This window comes from Schistocerca cancellata, chromosome 3 (genome assembly GCF_023864275.1).
Source record: "Schistocerca cancellata isolate TAMUIC-IGC-003103 chromosome 3, iqSchCanc2.1, whole genome shotgun sequence".
Lineage (NCBI taxonomy): Eukaryota > Metazoa > Arthropoda > Insecta > Orthoptera > Acrididae > Schistocerca > Schistocerca cancellata.
This window is the reverse complement of record NC_064628.1, coordinates 165,565,519-165,591,135: the sequence shown is the minus strand read 5'-3', so window position 1 is coordinate 165,591,135 and position 25,617 is coordinate 165,565,519. Positions and strand designations below refer to the sequence as shown.

At 42.0% G+C, this 25,617-nt stretch overlaps 1 protein-coding gene across 1 annotated transcript in view; it reads right to left on the bottom strand.

Moving 5' to 3' along the window:
• Nucleotides 1–12,382, bottom strand: part of LOC126176631 (putative inorganic phosphate cotransporter) — a 154,753-nt gene extending 142,371 nt beyond the window's left edge. Inside the window, exon 1 of the mRNA XM_049923790.1 lies at nt 12,308–12,382. The gene's annotated coding sequence lies outside the window, so the exon portion shown is untranslated. The remainder of the gene's footprint in view (nt 1–12,307) is intronic.
• Nucleotides 12,383–25,617: the final 13,235 nt, after the last annotated feature.

Sequence of the window (25,617 nt, the reverse complement as noted above, 5' to 3'; positions counted from 1 at the left end):
TGTCCTTTTGAATTTCTATGGCCTTTGAAAGCTACATCCTAGCGTAGTAATGATTAAATGATAAAAACATAGTGTCAGAGAAATGAATTTGATGGTTCCCTGGTCCTAGTGTAGACCTACTACTTGTGATTTTACCCCTGTTGGGCAGCGAAAAATTGCTCCTACGTTCCTTAAGGCGGCTTTTAATGCTTCTTTTTATAGTTCCTGTGTACACTTGATCGCCAGTGCAAGGTATTTTATACACAACTACTCTGGCAAAAGGCGCACGTAGATCCTTTACAGTGTTCAAATTTTCACCAACATTTTTTGTTGGTTTAAACACTGATCAACACCGAGCTTCCTGAGCGTTCTGGTGGTGCGATCTGTGACAGTGTTTACAAGTGGAAGGAAAAATTTTCTTTTGGTTGGTTATTTTCATTAGAAGTTCTAAGGCATGTACAATGTAACGCCTTATTTATTTCTTTGTCACACTACATGTTTCTTCTGCAGATAGTTCTTAAATGATTGAACTCGTCGTCCAAGATCTGTGGAAGTTCGCCAACCGACCGTGTTACTCTGCCACATATATTGAACATATATATTCCCAGTAAATCCTAGAATTTAATTATTACTTTCAAGTTTAGCGAACGTGAACATCAATTTAAACATCTGCTCAAAGGGGACAACTCGATTTTATACACACACTGAGCGACGCAGTTTCCCGAAGCCATTCTGTCTTGCAGCAGACAATCAGTGTCACTTTAATGCTTCAGCAAATGATGAGTTCAACACAAGAAGTTGTTGAATACTGATATTTGAATCACTGAGATGTCTCCATTGTCTCTCAGTTCTCCTCTTCTGATAGTTCAAATGGACTTTACTGCATCAAATAAATGGAGAGAACAATTTACCTCAATATGAAAAAAAAGACAGATATTAGGAGTTTCTCATACTTCAAAATGGAGATTAATGCAATTCATACATGACAGTGACTACGATGTGCATTTTCAAGTTCAGGCGGCGTAATGAATAGTCCATTAAATTTCGGGAATGCAGCCGCGCAAATAAAATTTCCTCCACTGATACTTCGGCCGCGTATCGTCCGGCCATCCTCAGAGTGAGTCACAAGACCGACGACAAGACGCCAAGCGCGGCCTTATATGCTCCACCGCGGCGGTACAGCGCATGCGGGTCACAGATGCTGGTTCAAATGGCTCTGAGCACTATGGGACTCAACATCTTAGGTCATAAGTCCCCTAGAACTTAGAACTACTTAAACCTAACTAACCTAAGGACATCACACACACCCATGCCCGAGGTAGGATTCGAACCTGCGACCGTAGCAGTCCCGCGGTCACAGATGCTGGTCGGCGGCAAAGAAATACGCTTACACATGCGCCGCCTGTGGCGAAGGCGTACAGACATTGGATTCGATTGAAGACACATTCCCAAAAGGAAGAGGTGGATGTTAAAATCTTCGCATCAGTGTAATTCATGGAATGCCCTGTATCGATAAAATGTTCGGCCACAGCTGACTTGTCTGGCTGTAATAAGCGTGTGTATCTTCGATGTTACACACATCTCTCATGAACAGTGCGTGTTGTTTGACCTATGTACGACTTCTCACAATACCGACATACACAAATATATATCTTCATGCCAGTAGCTGCCATCACGCTTCACAGACCATAGGTGTCCTTAAGACCTTAGTGCATAGGGCGCACTGTACATCCGATAAAGACAATTTGAAGAACAGCTCACATACCTCAAGAGCATTTTTAAATCGAATGGATTTTCTCCGCAACAAATTCGTAGAGCATTCAACGCAAAACCTAGAATGTAGGTATTTGCTGGGAAAGAAGATAATAATTCCTTCAGATCTAGAGCGTTTTTGTCCTATGTGGGTGCTCTTTCCTCGAAGATAGCCGTGTTCTTGAGAAACACTGTGTGAAGGTGATCTTCCGGCCCCCCATGAAGATTGCAGCTTTACTTGGCTCTGTGAAGGAAGATTTACAGCTTCGTAAAGCGGGTGTGTATCAGATTCCTTCAGGAAATTCTGAGAAGCCGTACATAGGTCAAACAACATGCATCATTCATGAAAAATGTGTGGAGCATCGAAGATACACACGCTTCTTACAGCCAGACAAGTCAACTGTGGCCGAACATTGTATTGATACAGGGCATTCCATTAATTACAGTGATGCGAAGATTTTAACATCCACCTCTTCCTTTCGGGAATGTGTCTTCAAGGAAGCGATAGAGATTAGATTAGCTAATAACTTAATAAATATAGATAATGGTTTTAATTTGGAAAAAGTATGGAATCCGGCTCTTGGGGTAATTAAACTGCAGAGGAGTCATTATGGTGTCACCGCCGCCGATCATACATCGATAAGCGAATCGAATGTCTGTACGCCTTCGCCACAGGCGGCACTTGTGTAAGCGTATGTCTTTGCCGCCGACCAGCATCTGTGACCCCCATGCGCAGTACCGCCGCGGTGGAGCATATAAGGCCGCGCTTGGCGTCTTGTCGTGCTCCGTGTTTTTAAGCTCCATGTTTTTTGTTTTTTAGTGTCTACATTGTTTTGCCAGCCGTTTTGATTGTACTCTCTGTGCCCCCTCTATGTATTACTTATTGTAAACCTCAAGGCTGAAGAGCGGCGTACTCAGCTGCTGACAGCCCGCCTTGTGTAAGGTGATAAAAATCACAATAAAGAAAAAAAAAACTTCTTGTCGTCGGTCTTGTGACTCACTCTGAGGATAGCCGGCCGATGTATCAGTGGAGGAAATTTTATTTGCGCGGCTGCATGCCCAAAATTTAATGGACTAATAACGATTACGTTTATTTTCAGAGAGTTTTCTCTTCTCTGTATTTTCTGTTCATCGAAATGAGTGCCAAGAATACAGGGGTTAAGTGTGGCGATTGATTGGCGAGACTGATGAGTATTTAGAAACTCATCAACAAATGTATACTGTGTTTGGCTAACACTAATATGATTTTCACGTATTCTCGAGTAGTATATAAATGTAGAAGACGGAAGTTTGCCACAACAAGACGGTTGTGAAAGATGGATGAATCGCACAGACTTACATGTCAGTTTCCAGATGACCTAAATGAAGGCTACACTGGTTAATGAAATACCACGTATCATGACGTGGCTTATGTATTGAGTTTATACATGTCTCTCTCTCTCTCTCTCTCTCTCTCTCGCTGCTATTTTTCCAATTACACGCCTGACTGGTTTGATGTGGCCCGCCACGGCCTCCTCTCATGTGCCAAGCTCTTCACATGAGAACTGCGGCTATACCCAGCATCCCCAGTTATTTGCTGGTTAAAGTCAGACGAAAGTAATGAGAAGTATCAGAAACGAGAACTACATTTTAATCTGCTTCTGGGTGCGCTTTGCAATCCAATAGCTGATTTAAGAATCGGAGTATGATGTGATCCATTTGGAATCTCCCCGTGCCTCCAGGCCTTTTCCGAGCATTCTTCACCCTCTAATGATTTTTTAACAATGTATTCGCTGTTATCAGCTGGGATTTATTGGATAACTCAATTATTCTTTCTCCATTACAATTATTAGTATCGAGTCCAACAGTTTTCCAGTCACCAAACACTATTAGATTATCATTCTCAGTGCATTATATACTTTCTCTGTGTATTTGACTTTTTTTTGTGTCGTCAGCAGGCATACCTGAATTAAAGTTGTTGGAAAGGTTTGTTGTTGATTCCAAAGTTCGCAGAAACTCATTCTCTGCCTTACCTTCTTATTCATAACAAATCTTACTTTTGTTATACTATTTTCTGCTGATGTTCATATAACCGTCCGACGAAATAGCCTTATCTACGTTACATTTAATTGCATTGCCGAGCATTGTACTTTGTATTTATTTATTTGGATTTTCTAAATTCCCTGCCACTATTAAACTGCTGATATGCCACGCTCCGACATAGACAATGTTAAGTTTTAGTTGGTAATTCAATCTTTTTCTTATGGTTACCTCTCTCTTGATAGTCACATTCCGCTGATCCGAATGCCGGACTAACCCAAAATCTAATACCAATGGATATATCATCATGATATGTTTTCAGCTACAGACCTTATTCGCTGAGTGTGCGCATTACATGTTTTAAATGCAGTGGTTTCCATGGCCATCAGCATTCCCATGCTGTTGATCGTAGATGATTCTTTCGCCTTTAGAGGCAGTCCCACATCTCAAGGGCCAGAGTGTAGTCTGTACATGTATCGGTTCCTCCGTCGTCTTTAACAAGGACGTTGGAAGAACGACGTTCATTCTCTATACCGTAAGTGTTCGGCTGACATTGCTAACAAGCTTTATTAGGAGCTTAAGCAGTGGCTGGGATCGAGTTAAGGATGCAGGAAGTTCTGATTAAAAGTCAGAGACACTCATTCACCATTATTCTAGAAAAACAGCTGTCAACATCTGGGGTCGGTTATCAGACTGCACAAGTATTAAGTATAACTTCAAAATCCTGCACCACTTAAATAAAAAATTGCGCACTACTTGTTGAGTACCTTCGTAGATGATCTACAGTCACTACTTGTTCAGTGAAGACACATACAGTGTAAATAAAGCCAAACAGTAAAGTGGGAACTCAAGTTGTTGAATGACATTACGCTTTTTTACGATAACGTCACATCCTTCTTGATAAAAATTTTAAAAAGCGTAAAGATTCACTTCTACGATTTTTATGGGAAACATTTCAGAATTTTTCCTTTAACACAGATCTTTTTCGAAGTAAATTACAGCTTTTCAGATCCTAAGGAAATGTCAACCTGCATACCAATGTGATAAACTACAACAACAAGTAAAGGCGAATTACAATACTGAACTTCCCGATGACACTGTAATTCTGCTAGAGACGGCAAATGACTTCGAAGGTAAACTGAACGGAAAGATTAATATAATGCAGAAGAATTAAATCAGGAAATGTTGAGACATTACAAGTAGTAAATGAGTTCTGCTGTTTGAATCAGAAGATAGCCGACAACAGTCGATATGGAGTCGATACGGATAGGATACCAAATGCAAATTGGCAATAACAAGAAAAGCATTTCGAAGAAAAAGTTATCTGATAAACTGAAATTTAAATTTACGTTTTAGGAAGTTGTTTGTAGAGGTATTTGTCAGGACTTTAGCCTTGCACGGAAGTGAAATATGGGCGATGAAAAGTTCATACAAGAAGACAACAGAAATTTTTGAAATATTGTGCTCTAGAAGAATGTTGAGGATTATACGGGGAGAAACTGAGCCAAATTGGGGAGAAAAACAGTTATGGCACCACCTGACTAAATGAATTTACTGGTCGATCGGACACATTCCGAGGCACCAAATAAATGGCAGTGTAGAACTGGAGTGATTGCGGGTGGCAAAATAGTAGAGGGTGAGTAAGACTTGAGAACAGTTCCTTTTTTTCCTAATCTCAGTTTTTACCCTCTATAGCTTCCTCTAGTACCATGGAAGTTATTCCCTGAGGTCTTAACACATATACTATCATTCCGCCCCTTCTTCTAGTAAGTCTTTCCCGTATATTCCTTTCCTCGCCGATTCTCTGGAGAACTTCCTCATTCTTTACCTTATCAGTCCACCTAATTTTCACCTTTATTCTGTGGCACCACGTCTTAAATACTTCGATTCTCTTCTCTTCCGGTTTTCCCACAGTCTGTGTTTCACTACCATACAATATTGTGCTGCAAACGTGCATTCTCAGAAATTTCTTCCTCCACTTAAAACCTTTGTTTGATATTAATGGACCTATCTTGGTCAGGAATGCATTCTTTGTGTACGACATTCTGCTGTTTATGTCTTCCTTGCTCTGTTCATCATGGGTCATTTTATTGCCTACTTAGCAGAATTCCTTAACTTCATCTACTTTGTGTTTCGAAATTCTGATAAGTTTCTTGTTGTTCCCATTTATGCTACATCCCATTACTTTCGTCTTTGTTCGATTTATAGTCCATATTCTGTACTCATTAGACTTCATTCCATTCAACAGTTCTGTAATTCTTCTTCACTTTCATTGACGATAGCAATATCATCAGCAAATCTTATCATTGATATCATTGCACTTTTAGTTTTAATCTCATTCTTGAACCTTTATTTTATTTTCGTTATTGCTTCTTCGATGTATGGGTTAAACAATAGGGGTGAAAGACTTAATTCGTGTCTTACACCCATTTTAATTCGAGCACTTGGTTGTTTCGAGCACTTCGTTGTTAATCTTCCACTCTTATTATGCCCTCTTTGTTCTTGAACATATTGTATATTACCCGTCCTCCCCTGTGGGATCTCCCCATGTTTTGCTCTGAATTTCGAACATCTTGTACCATTTGATTTTGTCTAACGCTTTTTCCAGTTCGATAAATCCTACGAGCGTGTACTGATGTTTCTTCAGTCTTTCTTCCCTTATGAACCGCAACTTTAGAAGTGCATCTCTGGTTCCTTTACGTTTCCTAAAGCCAAACGGGCATACTAAACAAGGTCAAATGGCTGAAGGTTTCAATAGTTATGCAGAGATGATGAGGCCTGCTCGTGGTAGCCAGTCCCTGAGAGCTGCCTCCATAAAGTCTTCTCACTGAAGACCACAGCGAACATAACGTTAAAAGATTGTCATAGTCAGAAACTAGAAGACTGTATACAGGAGAGAATGGTATTTATGGAGAAGTTATAATGGCAGTAATTAAGCATTAGCTACGCATGGTTGGAGGCAGTCTGCAATTCTTGCACTACCCTTATCGATTTGGGAAGTATGTCCGAAGGATAGTTCCGTGGAATGTAGAGAGCCATGGAAAAAAATCGATACAAAAAAAATTAACATCGAGTAATGAAATTTTTGGAATGCGTTTGTTTAGGGACACATCTAAGTGATTAACATTGCAAGATAAATCCTTGCGAGATAAATCATTACAGATGTGAGGTGCTGGAACATTAATAACTCGTCAAACCGCCAGAATGTTGAATACAAGCATGAAAACGTGCATGCAGTTTGTTTTGCAGGTGCCGAATGTCAGTTTGTGCTGTGGAGTTCCATGTCTATTGCGCTATAGAGGGACGATTTATGTCTTTTTGTGGACGGCATTGGAGTTGCCATCCGATGATATCCCATATGTTATCGACTGGAGACAGATCTGGTGATTGTGTAGGCCAAGGCAATATGTCGACACTCTGTAGGGCACGTTGGGATACAATAGTGATAAATGGACGATGTTTATCCTACTGGAGAGCAGTCTCTGAAACGCTGTTCATGAGTGTCAGCACTACAGGCCAAATCAGGGTGCGTGGGGTAACCATGAAAGGCCTCCTGCTGCAATGCGAGATCTCACACCAGACCGTAACTCCAGGAGTAGGTCCAATCCGTCCAGCACACAGACAGGCTGGTAGCAGCACCTTAACTGGCGTCATTCTAAACGACAAACCGCCGTAAGTGGCACCGAGGAAGGACCAGCTTTCAACAGAAATCGCAACAGGCCTACACGCTGCCCTCCAATGAGGTATCGTTTGACATGACTGAAGTCGCAACAGGCGGTGGTTCGGGGTCAGTGGAATGCACCCTAGAGAGCTTCGGGCTCCATGCTGTCCTTAAGTAACCGATTTGTAACATTTCGCTGCGGCACTGTGGTGCCAGCTGCTGCTCACACTGCTACTACAGATGCAGTACGATGCGCCAGAGCCACACGCCAAACTTGATGGTCGTCCCACTCGGTAGCGCAACGTAGCCGTCCGTAGCCTGGTCTTCTTGCGACGTACATTTTCGTGGCCACCACCGGCAACGATCTCATGTGCACTGGCTACATTTCTGCCCAGTCTTTCTGCAGCATCGCAGAAGGAACGTCCAACTTCTCGGATCCTATTGCACGACCTCGTTCAGATTCAGTGGGTTGTTAATAACGGCTTCTTTGTCCCCTTAAAGGAATTCTTGATTAACATCAATTTACCAAGTGCAATCTCAAACGTAACTAACGCTCACGAGCGTTACAACGTCTATTTCAAGCAAACCTGATTTGCATCCTCGTAGTGGCACTATAAGCGCGAGTCTTATGTAACTTGCACGAAATTTTAAAACACGTCATCTTTGAGATGTAGAAACACGGCTACCAACTTTCGTCTATGTCGCACAACTCCTTCTTGATGCTGTGATTTTCTTCCTTCAGTGTATACTTCACAATCAATTAAACCAATTATCAGTAACCACCCTCCCTGACATAGTTACTTTATTCTGAAGTATCTCTCCAATTTCCTACGCTCCTGTGCATCTTTTGGAGAAAGTTTCTGAATATCGCTTAATGATTTGTAGCGTGGGCAGGCACGTCAAACTGCGTAGAATCGTGTGGTATCGTCTTACTATCCAACACTCTCCATTAAATGTGCTGTTCATATTTACCTTGAAATACTCATATGTCACTATTGGCTCTAGTGGCTGTCTTTGCACCACTTAAAACTTCTTATACTATCAAACCGGTAATCATCAACACTTAAAACCTCTTACATTATCGAAGTACATGTTCTTGGAAAGTATCATTGAAGATCATGAGAAATTGTAGCCTTACAAGTCTTAATTTGTAAGCTAATGGTACAATAAATGTCCTCGACTGAGGTTTTGAACTGCTGCATTAAAGTAATGGAAAGGATGACACAAATAACTGTTCCTGGTATTACCCTTACTTGTCATTGTGCAAACGCACACCTGGCCGTGTAGCACTTATTTTCTAGGGTACTAAATCCTCCCAGCGGTTAACCACAGACATTTCACATGGCACCTTCGTGCAGTGTGCAAGAGCAGCTCATGGTAAGTTCCTTCGTCTAAGCTGAGACTGTCGCACCGAAATTTTCCTTGTTGTTTACTTTTCCGGACAAGTATAATGTCCGTCATTACTATATGTAACATTAGTGAAGTTAGAGGATATACTGTCTGCAGTTCACTTATTTCGCACCGCACATTTTCGAATCCTCCTATCTCCTGGAAAGAGGAAGGTAAATGTAAATTGCAACGAAAACCGTATTTGAAAAGTAAATGTCGACGGTAAAAGAAACTCAGTAAAAGCTTAAAAGATAGAGAAAAAAATTAAAAAATTCACAACAACAATTTAGCGTCCTCTGGAACGAACAAATTTATGCAAACAAACGTGTACCTCCTGCAAAAACGTCTGCGCTTCGTAAGCTTCGATATATTAATGCTTGTTTCCGTGGTTGAAGGAGAAGAGAGGTGTAATACAGGTTGCTTGGTTGGTTGATGTGGGGGAGGGGCCCAAACAGCGAGGGCAGCCGTCTCATCGGGTTAGGGAAGGATGGGGAAGGAAGTCGGCTGTGCTCTTTCAAAGGAACCATCCCATTATTTTTCTGTAGCGATTTAGGAAAATCACAGAAAACCTAAATCAGGATGGCCGGACGCAAGTTTGAACCACTTAACTGCAGAGTCCCCTAACCGGATGCATGAACTGGTAGAGGAATCAAATCAACTTTCCGACTTTGCATCATAAACGGCTACGGCTGAGATTTTAACCTTTGCACAGGGCACCCTTTGTTCGTTGTATCTGGTAACTTGCTACAGTGTGACCGACACGTGCCTTTAACGAACCGAATACATCAAGTGGAACCATCGCAGCACGCGTCACACCGAGTCAAAACTGTTTTCCACTTCGTCTTCGAAATTCCATCATGGCTCTCTTACTTGCTTTATAATAATTGGAACTGGAAGCGTGGGCAGGGCTATATTTGGTACATTTAATCAACAAAGTGTATCATTCTCCTACATCAGGAAATAGCTTCTCTCAGCAACGGGGGCGTTCTGAAGAACTGTCTACCATGTCCGTTCTTCCACATTATAGAAAAAAGACTCTCTGTGCAACTTCAACCGAAGTGGAGAGGAAGCAGTACCGAGTTTGACTTGGGGATTAATCCATAACGAGATGACTTAATTGGTAAAGCATTGCACGTGAATGAATAGTGTTCTATTCTGGCGCCATAGGTGAAGTAGGGATTTAGCGTCCTCTCCTTTCATACATTCCACAAAAAAAATTTAAATTAGTAGAATACTACAAGTCTCTCAGTCATCAGAGGTTTCCTTCGTAATATGCGTGAAATTCATAGTAAAAATACGTAAATAAACAGTTAGCGGAACCATAAAGAACTGAAGAAGTGTCAGAAATATGGTAAGTCAACAAACAGTAATAAAAAAAATGTTGATTGGCTATCAAATACTACGTGAAAGGAAATGTCACTTCCCGGCAAATTTTCATTCTTGGTCTGTGCCACCAATAACATACTGAGTGCGGGATCGGAGCTTCGAATTTTACCGGGATTGGGCTAAGGGTACTTAGAGGACAATTAGGGGCAATAATTGTGCTTTGCAGCCAAGACATCTACGTCGATACAAACATTCATACATTATAAAATGTAATGTAGATTTTTGCTTTCGTATTATACTGATAAAGAGGCTAAGCCGCTAACAAAGTAAACTAAGAAATCCTGTTAGTGGAATTTTTATGGACTGCCGCCAAAACTATAGCGTCCCGCCAGGGGCGGCTGCTTCCTTCGTCTCTAGCTTATAGCCGGTCCTGATGACTGTTTTAAATGCTACAGATGAAAAGGCTGAGTCATTCACAAGCAGAGGCGGTGCAGGACATTTGCATTATGATTTAGTGTTTCATTAACAGTAAATTAAATTGGGGAGGAAGTATTAAAATACTATAATTTCTGATATTTCTCAACGTAACGTCTCACGTGGACTACAGTTAGTAGTAATTCGGTTCACTGAATAAAATGTGATGAAGCATAATTCACGTAATGATTTAATCTTTGAGAAACACTGAGGAAAAAGGTCAATGAACAATTTTAATAACAATGTAGTTTCTGGTTATTACATTATTACGTCACACACCGACTACAATTTATAATATTTTGGATCACTATAAAAAATGACATGTACTTGGAACAAAGAAGTAATACGCGAAATAATTTATTTCTTCGATAAGAGTAAAAGTGAATCAGTTAAATAATTTTTAAAAAAATGTGTAATTTCCGATTTTTTATTGTAATGGCTCGCACTGACTATAATAAGTAGTGTTTTGTATCTATGCAAGAAATACCATGCACCTGAAACCTGAATATATTATACTTAATGTTTCAGACTTCTTTTATAAAAAAAGTACAGTTTTTGATTTTTCGCGTTGTAGTGACTCTCGCAGCTTATAATAAGCAGTGTTTTGGATAACTGTAGAAAATGTCATGTAACCGAAAACTGAACACATTATACTTAATTCTGTAGCCCTTCAGTGACTGAAGGGGTAAATAGTGAATTATTTTCAAAATAATAAAATTTATGATTATTTGGACAGTAATTTCTTATGCTGACTATAATTAATAGTGATGTGGATCACTGAATGAAATGTTAAGCACCTGATACAGGAATAGAATTTATGTAACGATTTGTTCTTTGGGAAAGAGTAATCAAAACGAATGAAAAATATTAGCAAGAACGTAGTTTCTGATTTTTCACATTGCAATGTGACGTACTCGATAGCGTTATGGATCACTGTAAGACATAAGAAGATAAATAAAAATTAAAAAACGAACATGCACCTGGATTGTTTACTGTTTGTGGAACAGAAGATGAAATAAACGAAAAATTTGTAGTTACTGATTTTTCTCATTGCAATGTCCGGCGCCGATTCTAATTAGCAGCGTTTTGGATATCTGCAAAAAATGTCATGCACCTGAAACCTAAGCGCTATATACGTAGTGGTGTAGTTTTTCAGTGACAGTAAGAGGACACTAGCGAATTATTTTCAAAATATCAAAATTTCTGGTTATTCGCACCGTAATGTCTTATGTCGAGTGTTAGTAATAATAACTCGTGACACTGAACGAAATGTTGTTCACTTGGAAGAGGGATATAATTTATATAACGACCTAGTTTTTGGCAAACAGTAATCGAAAACCAACGAAAAATTTTAATAACAATGTAGTTGCCGATGTTTCGCGTTGCAATCTACATACCGACTACTACTGGTAGTGTTATGGATTACTGAATAGTACAAATTGTAAAAAATAAAACCTTGCTTGTGAAACGGGCATAATTTAGGTAGTGGTTTATTTTTTGGGGAACAGTAAAAGGAAATGAATGAAAAAATTTGGGGAACATTAAAAGGAAATGAATGAAAAATTTAATTTGCTATTTTTCTCATTGCAGTGCCTCACGCGCCAATTGTACTTAGTGGTATTTTGTATCACTTCAGGAAAGGTCAAGTACATGACCCTGAGGAGCAAAACGCCCGGAGCGTGCTGCGGGCAGGCAGAAGAGTCTTACTCTTGGTGTCGGGGGGCAGCGGCGGCTGCTGGTCGTCGGCGTCGGCGTCGGCGGCGGAGCCGGTCCCGGTGGCGGTCCCGGTGCCGGCGGCGGCGGCGCAGCCCCCGTTGGCGGCGGCGGCCTTGAGCGCCTCGCCGACGCGCAGCTGCACGGCGGCGGGCAGCGGCAGCGGCTCCAGCGACACCAGCGTCCTCATGGCGGCGGCGGGCGGCACTGCCGCTGCCACAGCCTCCGCGCCCGGAGCCCGGCCCTCCCCGCGCCGATCGTTAGCCCCCACGTGCGAAGTGAGCGCTCGGCGCGGGCACGTGAGCGGTGACGTCACGCCCTACCCTGGCCACTCCGCGCATTGTTGATCCCCGGCCCGGCAGGCGGCCCGCGCCGGTCGATGGTCAGATGGGCGCAGGTCGCGGCCGCGAGAGGGGGGTGTCCGCCCCACTCCCGCTCCTGGGCGGCTGCGGTTCCGCCTCGGAGACAACTGGACCGCATTTGCTCCCGTGCGTCTCTGCAATCGTCCGCGTAATCTCGCGGACCTTGCAAATTTCGGATGAGATGATTCCGCTGAAGCAGAAAGTGTTCCTTCATTTAGAATCAAAATTTAAATCCGTCCGCGATAATTACGAGAGGTCTTTACTTTTTAGGTAAGGCCGGAGAAACGGGGGAACACTGTACGTGACTATACGCTTGACACACATTCAAAACATGTTACAATGACCCCCCACCCGGGGTAGAAAGCGCTTCCGGGAAGGGAAATCGAATTAACGACGAAGGGTCGCAGTGCCGGCCGGCCTCGATGTGGTTTTTAAGCGGTTTCCCACATTCCACTAGGTGTGTACCAGACTGGTGACTGGTTCAAAATGGTTCAAATGGCTCTAAGCACTATGGGACTTAACATCTGAGTCATCAGTGCCCTAGACTTAGAACTACTTAAACCTAACTAACCTAAGGACATCACACACATCCATGCCCGAGGCACGATTCGAACCTGCGACCGTAGCAGCAGCGCGGTTCCGGACTGAAGCGCCTAGAACCGCTCGGCCACAAGACCGGCGGTGACTGGTTCCCGAGGCCGGCCAGAGTGGCCGAGCGGCTCTAGACTCTACAGTCTGGAACCGCTACGGTCGCAGGTTCGAATCCTGCCTCGGGCATGGGTGTGTGTGATGTCCTTAGGTTAGTTAGGTTTAAGTAGTTCTAAGTTCTAGGGGACTGATGACCTCAGATGTTCAGTCCCACAGTGCTCAGAGCCATTTGAACCATAACTGCAGAAACCAAGGTTCTGAAGTCCACAGGTAGGACCAACAAATTGGAGTCAACTGAGTACGTAAAGATACAGAAGTAAACACCCTCCACTAAGAAAATACAAGAAAACACTGATTTCCAAAACGTAGGTCAAAATGACGCAAATAAACATCACTCTCTTCATTTGCACAGAAGCGTACCTTACAGATCTAACCGAAATACTGACCTAGACGAATCCACGCTTGTCATACATAATGGTTAAATTTTGATTTTGTGGAAGTTTTCAGTTTGTTGTTGACAGTTCGCAAACGCTGCATTTCTCTGAACTGGAATTCCTGGAAAGTTGTACTAAAGTGATGTGCTAAGCTGTGATGCTTACTATTATTATTACTATTGTATTAAACCCTTTTATATTGGACTGCAGTATTATTATTATAATCGTAGGTATCTTGGCACGTTAAAAGTAGGTCTAACAGCAAGTTAGATTTAGAAGGAAAGGGGCAGTGGACGGAAACTGTAACAGACTGTGACACTCCCGCTGTCCCCCCATCGCTTCCCCCCCCCCATCGCTTCCCCTCCCTCCCTCCCTCCTCCCTCCCTCCCCTCCCGCCCCCAAGACTGGACCCTCAATCTGTGTCTGTCTCTAAGGGCAGATTGGAATACAATGAAATTGTAATATTTGAGTTCTGATACCATGAAGTATATCATAAATTAAGAATAGTGATCGTCATCTGTTGCAGCATTATGCTTCAGTTGGTTCCTTACTAGCCCGGCCAAATGTTTTCCAGACGTCCTCTCCGTGCAAATCCCAATAAATCATTTATCTTGGTTTCAGACATTCTCTATAGCTTTTGTGATCAATTACAGCTGTTGAAAGAATTTAATTATTCTCTGTACCTTTCATGAAAATTGCTTATCGCCATCTTTTCGAATGAGTTGTACTGGATAGTTTCGCCTAGGACTGAAAAATATCTGGTGCCTACTCTGGATGCCTGTATTTACCTTTTCTTCTTGGATCTGAAGGTGCTTTTGCATTTCGTGTCGCTGAGTGTTGCTCATGGTTCTCCTCAGTAGCTGAGTGGTTAGGGCGGCTGACTATCATGTGGAGGACCCGAGTTCGATCCTCGGTGTTGCGAGGGATTTCCTTGGTGGGAAGATTGATATGGGATGCGCTCGACCTTATGAGGCCATCAGAGAAGCTGCTGAACTGATTAGTAGTGATTCGAAGGTCAAGAGTCCCGATAACGACTGGGAAAGCGGTGTGCTGACCAAATGCCCTTCCATACCGCAGCCAGATTCGGTCAGGCCCAACTACCTATATTCGTTGCAAGTCAACCACGTAACTTTGTAATCGTCTCGTTTTTATCTTAACCAGGATTCTGACGACGGCTATCGCCGGAACACGTAAACAATGGTTTAATAAATGAGGGACTACTGGTTTCTGATTTTCTTCGCATTCCATTTGCTTCATCTGCGACCAGTTCAGCTAATTGCAGACTAAATAAATTTAAAAAATAAATGATTGTTGGTAGGACTGCCAGCATGCAGAAAACTCAAAAAATCCTTCACTGAAATTAAAAACAAGGGCGGTACATTAAGCATGTAATGGCAATTCCACTGTTAAAGGCAAAGGAGAGAGTGTATGGGTGGGAAGAGTACGCTGAAGGCCTCTATGAGGGGATGAATTGTGTGATGACGTGATAGAAGAAGATATAAGAGTCGACAGGAAGAAACAGTGGATCCATTACTCTAATCAGAATTTGAAACTTTTAGGTAACTTAAGATCATATAAAGCGAAGGGATAGAGAACATTCATTTGGAAATTATAAAATCATCGGTGGGAGTGCTACACAATGTCTGTTCCATTAGTGTGTAGAATGAATGAGTCTAGAGAGATACCATCTGCCATTTGAGGAAAGAAAACCATCATCCACACAATTCCGAAGAGAGCAAGATCCGACACGTGCGAGAATTATCTCACAATCCGCTGAACAGCTCATGCATTCGAGTTACTGAACAGAATAATATACAGAAAAATGGGAAAGGAAACTGAGGATGTTTTACATGACGATCAGGGAAGGTACAGGCCCCAGAGAAGCAGTTCTGACGTTGTGGTTGATAAGGGAAGCAAAGCTGAAGAAATATCAAGAGACGTTCATGTGAGTGTCGACCTGGAGAAAGCTTGTAACAATGTATAGCGGGCCAAAATATTCGAAATTCTGAGAAAAATAAGGGTACGCTAAATGGAAAGCGGGTGATATACAATATGTACAAGAGTCAAGAGGGAAAATAAGAGTGGATGATCAAGAACGGGTATAAGGCAGGAATGAAGTCTTTCGCCCCTACTGTTCAAACTATGTATGGAAGCAAGGAAAGACGTACATAAAAGAAACGTTCAAGAATGAGGTTAAGACTCAGGGTGAAAGGATGTCAGTGATAAGATATGATGATCATATTGCTATCCATTGTGAAAGTAAAAAAGAGGTACAGGACCTGTTGAATAGAATAGTGTAATTAGTACAGAGTATGGATTAAAAGTGAATCGAATAAACACGAAAGTAAAGAGAAGTAACAGTAATGAGAACTGCGAGTGAGTTTATAAAAGAATTAGATATTACGAAGTAGAAGAGGTTAAGAAAACTGTTACCAAGGCAGCAAAATAACCCACTACAGACGGAGCAAGGATATCAAAAGCAGACTAGCATCGGCGTCTGAGTAAGAGAAGTCTACTAGGGTCAAACATAGGCCTTAATTTGAGCAAAAAGTATCTGAGAATATACGTTTGGGGTACAGCAATGTACGGCACGGAAAAAAATACTCTGGGTAAAACACAAGAGAATCGAAGTATTTGAGATGTGGTGCTACAGATGAATGTTGAAATGTAGATGGACTGATAAGGTAAGGAATGAGTTGGTTCTCCGCAGAAGGCGAGGGAGATGGAAAACACTGACAAGAAGTAGTTCCATGGTACTAGAGGGTAAACACTGTAGAGAAAGACAGATATTGGCGTATATCATGCGAATAACTGAGCGGTTTAGTACAGACATTTGGCCTTGTAATTTGAAATGGGCACATCGAACTGACATCGTCCAGCATTATGGTGAGATAATTGTCGGCTGCATAATTTTATTGTGATTGTAAGTTACGTGGTTCTTCGATTTATTCACGGGAATACACCGTCCAGTCACGTTAATATGAACGCCGTTTACTTTCGACGTCAACGTCAATATGCACGCAGTGATAGCAAGTGGCAGCACTGGCAGTTGACAGTATCTAAGTCGCAGGAAACAGTGCTGTCGTTGTCATAATGTGGAAACGGAGCGAATTTACCTGATGTCCAAAATGGCATGATCATTGGCTTTCGGGCTAAGGGCAGAAGCGTTTCCGAGACGGCTATGTTTGTAAATAGCTCGCGTGCCGCCATGATTAAAGTACGTTATATAGCGCATGACATAACGGTACTGTCCACAAGTGGCACCTAGGCTACCGTGGTGTACCACGGGCCATAGATAACGGCTGTGGAGATATGTACGAGTGGATAGACGTGCAACTGGTAGACATCCGAACGCCCAGATAAACCAAGGGTCTACCAACAGTGTCCCCTGAACGACTGTTAGGCGAACGTTGCTGCGTATTGGCTTCCAGCGGGCGCCCGTTTCATGCACCCACGCTCATCGGCGACGAATGCTGGAATTTGCACGCCAGTACCGCAACTGGACCTGCAGTGAGTAACGACAGGGTGGCTTCTTCAGATGAATCGCTTTTTATTCTCTATCGGGCAGTTCGCCGTTGGTGTGTGCGGCGTGAGACGTCTGAAAGCAAACATCCTCCAACCAGGAAGGAGCGTTATATCTGTTGAATGTTTTGTGTCATCCACTGGGCACAATGGATCAACGCAAGCAAGCATCTATCTTTGCCGACCATGTCCACCCCTAGAGCACTGTTTTTCGGCGGCACGCTGGCGTCTATCAGCAGGACAGTGTAACGTGTCACACAGCTCGCAGTGTGCGTGCGTGGTTCGAAGAGCACCAGGAAGTGTTTATTATACTCCCCGAACAACCAAACTACCCAGGTTTAAACCTAATCGAGAATCATTGGGACCACCTCGAACGAGCTGTTCGCGACGTGGATCCACAACTGAGATACCTAGCAAAGCTGGCCACGGCAAAGGAGGCGGCGTGATACCACTTTCCTCACGCGACCTTCCAGGGCATCACTGACTCTTCTTGTGCACGACTCGAAGCGGTCCGCGCTGCAAAACGTATTTTTCAGGCTTGTGTCAGGTGCTGATATTAATGTGAATGGACAGGGCATTTTGCAGCTATAATTCATCTGATAAATGCTAGTTCTTCGTTGGATCACTCAATTTCACTGGGACACATGGGAATCAGTGTCCATTTTCTCTTCAATCAACTGGGTCCTCAACTTGTTTGGCTCATTGGTTTTCCACTCATTAAGTAATATTATGGGTCTTCAAATAGGATTATATTTATGTTTTTTGTAAATGTTTGGTCATGGGATACTTCGAAAGGCAATTTTATGTAAGACATGAAGCTTTATTTTCTGCACACTATACAGGGTGGTCCATTACTAGTGACCGGGCCAAATATATCATGAAATAAGCATCAAACGAAAAAACTACAAAGAACGAAATTCGTCTAGCTTGAAGGGGGAAACCAGATGGCACTATGGTTGGCCCGCTAGATGGCGCTGCCATAGGTCAAACGGATATCAACTGCGTTGTTTAAAATAGGAACCCCCATTTTATTACATATTCGTGTAGTACGTAAAGAAATATGAATGTTTTAGTTGACCCCTTGTTTCGCTTTGTCACAGATGGCGTTGTAATAGTAAAAAACCAATAAGTACGTGGTATCACGTAACATTTCGCCAGTGCGGACGGTATTTGCTTCGTGATACATTACCTGTGTTAAAATGGACCATTTACCAATTGCGGAAAGGGTCGATATCGTGTTGATGTATGGATATTGTGATCAAAATGCCCAACGGGCGTGTGCTATGTATGCTGTTCGGTATCCTGGCCGACATCATCCAAGTGTCCGGACCGTTCGCCGGATAGTTACGCTATCTAACGGAACAGGAACTGTCCAGCGACATGTGAAACGTCAACCACGACCTGCAACAAATGATGACGCCTAAGTAGGTGTTTTAGAAGCTGTCGCGGCTAATCCGCACATCAATAGTAGACAAATTGCGCGAGAATCGGGAATCTCAAAAACCTCGGTGTTGAAAATGCTACATCAACATCGATTGCACCCGTACCATATTTCTATGCACCAGGAATTGCATGGCGAAGACTTTGAACGTCGTGTACAGTTCTGCCACTGGGCACAAGAGAAATTACGGGACGATGACAGATTTTTTGCACGCCTTCTGTTTAGCGACGAAGTGTCACTCACCAACATCGATAACGTAAACAGCCATAATATGCACTATTAGGCAACGGAAAATATACGATGGCAGCGACAAGTTGGACATCAGCGACCTTGGCGGGTTCATGTAAGGTGCGGCATTATGGGAGGAAGGATAATTGTCCCCCATTTTATCGATGGCAATATAAATGGTGCAATGTATGCTGACTTCCTACGTAATGTTCTACCGATGTTACTACAAGATGTTTCAGTGCATGACAGAACGGCGATGTACCTCCAATATGATGGATGTCCGACACATAAATCGCGTGCGCTTGAAGCGGTATTGAATAGCGTATTTCATGACAGGTGGACTGGTCGTCGAAGCACCATACCATGGCCCGTCCGTTCACCGGATCTGACGTCCCTGGATTTATTTCTGTGGGGAAAGTTGAAGGGTATTTGCCATCGTGATCCACAGACGACGCCTGACAACATGCGCCAGCGCATTGTCAATGCATATGCGAACATTACGGAAGGCGAACTACTCGCTGTTGAGAGGAATGTCGTTACACGTATTGCCAAATGCATTGAGGTTGATGGGCATGATTTTGAGCATTAATTGCATTAATGTGGTATTTATAGGTAATCACGCTGTAACAGCATGCGTTCTCAGAAATGATAAGTCCGCAAAGGTACATGTATCACATTGGAACAACCGAAATAAAATGTTCAAACGTACCTACGTTCTGTACTTTAATTTAAAAACACCTACCTGTTACCAATTGTTCGTCTAAAATTGTGAACCATATGTTTCTGACTATTACAGCGCCATCTATCACAAAGCTAAAAAAGTGTTCCAACTAAAACATTCATATTTCTTTACGTACTACACGAATATGTAATAAAATTGGGGGTTCCTATTTTAAAAAACTCACTTGATATCCGTTTGACCTATGGCAGCGCCATCTAGCGGGTCAGCCATAGCGCCATCTGGTTTTCCCCTTCAAGCCAGTCAAGTTTCGTTCTTTGTAGTTTTTTCGTTTGACGCTTATTTCGTGAGATATTTGGCCCGGTCACGACCAATGGACCACCCTGTATACATCCTTATAAATAGGAAGTTTAGATAAACTATGATTATGTGGGTAAAAGGTAAAATGTAACAACTAGTTCAGCATATAGAAAAGCCAACATAGCCTTCGGTGAAATTAAAAGCAAAGGTTTCAACATTGAGGCTGTGTGTATCTCTGTTAGACGAATATGAGAGACGGAACACGTGGAAAGATTATACTGATGATTTCTGCGAGGAGAGAAAGTTATTGAAGACCTAGGGGATTATGTAACAGAGTTTAACAGAGCTTAGGAAGCATTCCGATCAAATAAGGCAGGATGAATGGATCACATTCCTTCGGAATTTATAATGTCATTGGGGAAGTGGCAACCAAACGAGTATTCGAGCTCGCGTGTAGAACCTATTATTTTCGGAAGAATGTCATCTACACAATTCTCAAGGTAGCTTCGATCATCAGCAATTGAGTCGGCAAGTGATGATCGAAGGAATCGCTCTGTCAAAAATATACGGATACCAGTCACTGAATGCTGGCCCCTCTTTGACTGGACCAGAGGTGGGATTCTTCCTTCACGTCTGTCAGAGGACCTGAAGATGGATGGCGTAATGTAGCGCCGAAACTGGTTGCTTAAATAAAATAACAACTGTAAATTTAGGCGGATGAAGAAGGTCTGATTTGACTGTTTTAGCAACCTTGTTTCGTTACGTTTCCGTTCGAGTTGTTACCTAATAATCGTACTGCGTTATGTCTAATTGAAATCTTCAATGGAATACAGAAGTGGGATTCGTTATGAATAGGAAGGTAGGGCAGAGAGTATGTTCAGTCGTAGCGTTGGTCTTATTAGAATTGTTGAGATATACATGCCGACGTCGCAAGCTGAAGATGAAGAGATAAAGTATATGAGGATATTGAAAGGACAATACACTACGTAAAGGGAGGGGAAAATCTAATAGCCATGGACAATTGGAATAGAGTTGTAGGGGAAAGAGCAGAAGAAAGGGTCAGAGGAGCATATGGGCTTTGGACAAGGAATGAGAGAGAAGAAAGACTGATTGTATTCAGTAATAAATTTCAGCTAATAACAGCGAACACTCTGTCCAACAATCACAAGAGGTGGAGCTATACATGGAAAAGACCAGGTGATAGAGTAAGATTTCAGTTAGATTATATCATGGTCATGCAAAGATTCCGAAATCAGATACTGGATTGCAATGCGTACACAGGAGCAGATATAGACTCTGATCACAGTGTTGAAGAGTAGGCTGAAGTTTAAGAGCTAGTCAGGAAGATTCAATGTGCAAAGAAGAAATGAGTAGATACGCTTGAAGTTCTCAAAACTACAGACACGGCAATGAGGGATAGCCCAGTAGGCAGTACAGTTGAAAGGGAACGGACAGCTTTAAAAAGGGCAATCACGGAAGTGGGAAAGGAATACATAGGTACAAAGAAGGTAACTGCGAAGAAACCACGATAATAGAAGAAATACTACAGTTCATCGTTGAAAGAAGATGGTACAAAAATGTTGAGGAAAATTCAAGAATACAAACACAAAAGACGCTCAGGAAAAGGAAATGCAGGAAAGCTAAGATGGAATGGCTGCATGAAAAATGCGAGGGAATCGAAAAAGGAATTACTTTCTGAATGACTTACTCATCAAGCAGAAAAGTGAAAACGACCCTCGATGAGTAATTCCACTGTTAAAAGCATAGGAAAGAGCGGATAGGTGGAAACAGTACACTGAAGGTCTCTTTCAGGTGAAAGAAGAAACTGGTGTCGATTTAGAAGAGATAGGGGATCCAGTACTAGAATCAGAATTTAAGAGAGCTTTGGAGGACTTCAGAACAAATCGGAATGGATAGATAACATTCCATCAGAAATTCTAAAATCATTGGGGGAATTGGCAACAAAACGACTGTTCACGTTGGTGCATATAATGGATAAGTATGGACTCGTACCATCTGATTTTCGAAAAATATCATCCATATAATTCCGAAGACTGCAAAAGCTGACAAACAGCTTAACAGCTCATGCATCCAAGTTGCTGACGAGAATAATATACAGAAGAATGGAAAAGGAAATGGTGTAGGTAACGAACAGTTTGGCTCTAGTAAAGTTAAGGCATTTCTGACATTGCGATTGATAATGGAAGCAAGACTAAAGAAAATCAAGACACGTTTATAGGATCTGTCAACTTGGAAAAAGCATTGGCGAAAGATGTTAAAATCAGAGAAAAATGGGGATAAGCTATAGGCACAAACGTGTAATATACAATATGTACAAGAGCCATGAGGGAATAATAAGAGTGGATGACCAAGAACGAGGTGCTCGGATTAAAAAGGGTATAAGACAGGGACGTAGTCTTTCGTCATTACATATTAGAAGCAACGATGAAAATAAAATAAAGGTTCAAGGTGAAGGGATATCAATGATACGATTCGCTGATGACATTGCTGAGTAAAAGAATTACAGGATATGCTGAATGGAATGAACAATCTAATGTCTACAGAATATGGACTGAGAATGAATCGAAGAAAGATGTAAGTAATGAGAAACAGCAGACATGAGAACAGCAAGAAACTTAACAGCAGTGTTGATGGTCATGAAGTAAATAGAGTCAAAGTATTTTAAAACCCAGGCAGCAAAATAACTAATGACGGCGGAACAAGCAGAACATCAAAAGGTAGCTCCTGTCGAAGAGAAGTTTACTAGTATCAAACATAGGCCTTGATTTGAGATAGAAATTTCTGAGAATGTACGTTTGAGCACAGCATTGTATGGGTGTGAAACATGGACTCTGAAAAAATCGGAACAGAAGGGAATCGAAACATTTGAGACGTGGTGCTACAGACAAATATTGAAAATTAGGTGGCCTGATAAAGAAAGGAATCAGGAGAGGTAAGGAATATGCGGAAACACTGACAATGGGAAGGGACAGGATGATAGAACGTCTGTTAAGACGTCGGGGAATGACTTCCATGGCACTAGAGGCAGCTGTAGAGGGAAAAAACTGTAGAGGAACACAGAGATTGGCATACATACAGGCACAGGACAGAAATTCTTGGCGGGCCACACCAGAAAGCAGTCAGGAGAATGATGACAAAAAAAAAAGGAAAAGACTGGTGGCAACATCGAAGATTCGGTAGAAAGATGTCAGTCTTGTTAAAGGCCTTTAAAGATTTGCTAAAGGCGTGTATTCCTTTGGTTGTGAAGTCTCCATGAAGTTAATTAAGTTGATTCCTTACAAGCATTTATAACATAAGTATCTGAGTTTAATACTTTGAAGGAAATAGGATTTGATATTAAATCAAGGTTCAGGGTTGTTCTTGAATAATAATATCACTAGTGATGGTTTAAAGTGAGGTGAAAGGCACTGTCGTGAAAGTTACTCGTAGTAATTTTATGTGTATGTTTAGTAATCAGAATTTTGAAATCATGTCTAACGTTAGGGGTTCCCTGTTCACTTAAGGGGGGTTGGGTGTCTGGAAGGTACAATGCTAATTATATTTATGCGGATAAGTTAAGTAGAGCGTGTGAGATCGCTCTCTAAGTTTTCATCTATTTTTAGGTTGCAGATATATATTTTAACGGTTTTTGTGTTAATATTTACTATATAAGTGACTTATTAGTGGTTTCTTCATTCACCTTTGCCTTTCTTGTGTTGTGACCTGATATTTGTGAGTGTTTCGTATCGAGCAACTTAACGTCTTACCCGAGTTTACATTCCGCGCTGACCAGTTGCAGCTGTAGCGGCGCATCGAAAACTAAGTACTAATTAATTGTTTGTGTATAGTAGTTTATTTAGGAACTTTAGTAGTCTTCAGCCGGTGTTCTTGGTGTTTTCCGGTGAAATAACTTCAGAAGAAATTTTTGCGAACTGCTTTCAGTTTCGTTACTGTCATTAGACGTTTGATTTTCTTTGTGTGTTAGTATTTGTTATATTCTCATTTGTTGTTGATTAATACTGTCAATAATAGTAGTTACTTTCCTTGTGGAGCAAGTTTGTGATTATTGTAATCAGTTTTTAACATCTTCTTATTGTAGTAGCGGAACTTAGATAAAGTTGTTTTCTTGTTTCAATAACTGTAAAATTTTACCATGAGTGAGAAGTGTGGGCTTTGCCGTAGGTTCGTGAGTAGTGGATTGCGGTGTGAGACTTGTTCGAAGTATTTTCACTGGGTGGAATGCAGTGGGGAAGCCAGTGGGCATTCTGGTGAGATTCTCTCCTGGAACTGCAGGTTATGTAGCAAGAGTAAGTTGATAGAGGAGCAGGAGCGTAAGATCTGTGCCCTTCAGGTGCAGTTGAAAAACGCACAGGAGGAGCTAGATAGGTTGAGGAGGGAGAAGGGGGTTGGGGAATGGGAGCTGGCTGTTGGCAAGAGATCTGCTAGGAGAAGGAGATTTTCAGATAGTTTTACTATTGGTGTTTGTAATAGATTTGACCAACTGTCAGAGTCTAGTGGAGAGGAATCTCTAGTAGCTGTAGATGTAGGAAGTATGGAGCAGACCTCAGCAGTTACGGTGGCTAGGACAGTTGCAAAGTCTAAGAGAAAGAAGAAGGTTCTGCTGTTAGGTAGTTCTCATGGTAGAGGTGTAGGCCAGCAGTTGCAGGAAGTTTTGGGGAGTGAGTACCAGGTCACCAGCATTGTGAAGCCTAATGCAGGATTGGCTCAGGTGACTTTTAACATAGAGGGGTTATGTAGGGATTTTACAAAAGAGGATCAGGTAGTGATTGTGGGTGGGGCTGGTAATAGTATCGATAGGGATGGGGAGTATGACATAGATGGTGACCTGGAAAAGATAGCCACTCAGACTGGCAACACGAATGTGCATTTCGTGGAACTGTTTCAGCGTCACGATCGGCCTCATCTTAATACAGCCGTCAGGCGTAATAACATGAGACTTGGGGGTGCGCTAATGACAGAAGGCATAGGTCACATTTCAGTGGTGTCGGTGGAGTCTATCAGCAGGACGGGTTTCACTCGACATAGCCTGCACCTCAACAGATATGGAAAGGGGAGGTTGGCAAAGCTTATAGGTGACAGCATAGGTGGGGGTGGTGGGATCACTCATGGGAAAATTCCGGTAGTTGTGGGTGTTAGAGCTGTACCTTTTTTAGAGTGAAGTCAGCTGATAGGTATTCCTGCTTAAGGGAAGTCTCTCTAACAAAGAAACCACTTTCGACAAAGCTTAGGTATCCGATTAATGAGGGAATTAGTATATTTCATCAAAACATACAAGGCATTAGAGATAAAGTTAGTGAATTACTTATAGGTGTTGACTCTGAAATTATTGGTATATCTGAACACTTCTTAAATAAGGAGATAATTCAGAGGCTTCCTTTACCAGGATACAGGTTGGCTGGCAGCTTTTCTAGGAGCTCTTTGCGGTGTGGGGGAGTAGCCATGTATGTGAAAAACGGTATCCCATTTGAGTCAATTGATGTTTCAAAGTACTGCACTGAAAAGGTGTTTGAATGTTGTGCAGGAGTGGTTAAATTTAGTGGAGCTAAACTTCTTACTGTTGTTATTTATAGATCCCCAGACTCAGATTTCACAACGTTTTTGCTAAAGCTAGAGGAGGTTCTTGGTTCACTTTATAGGAAATACAAAAAGTTAGTTATATGTGGTGACTT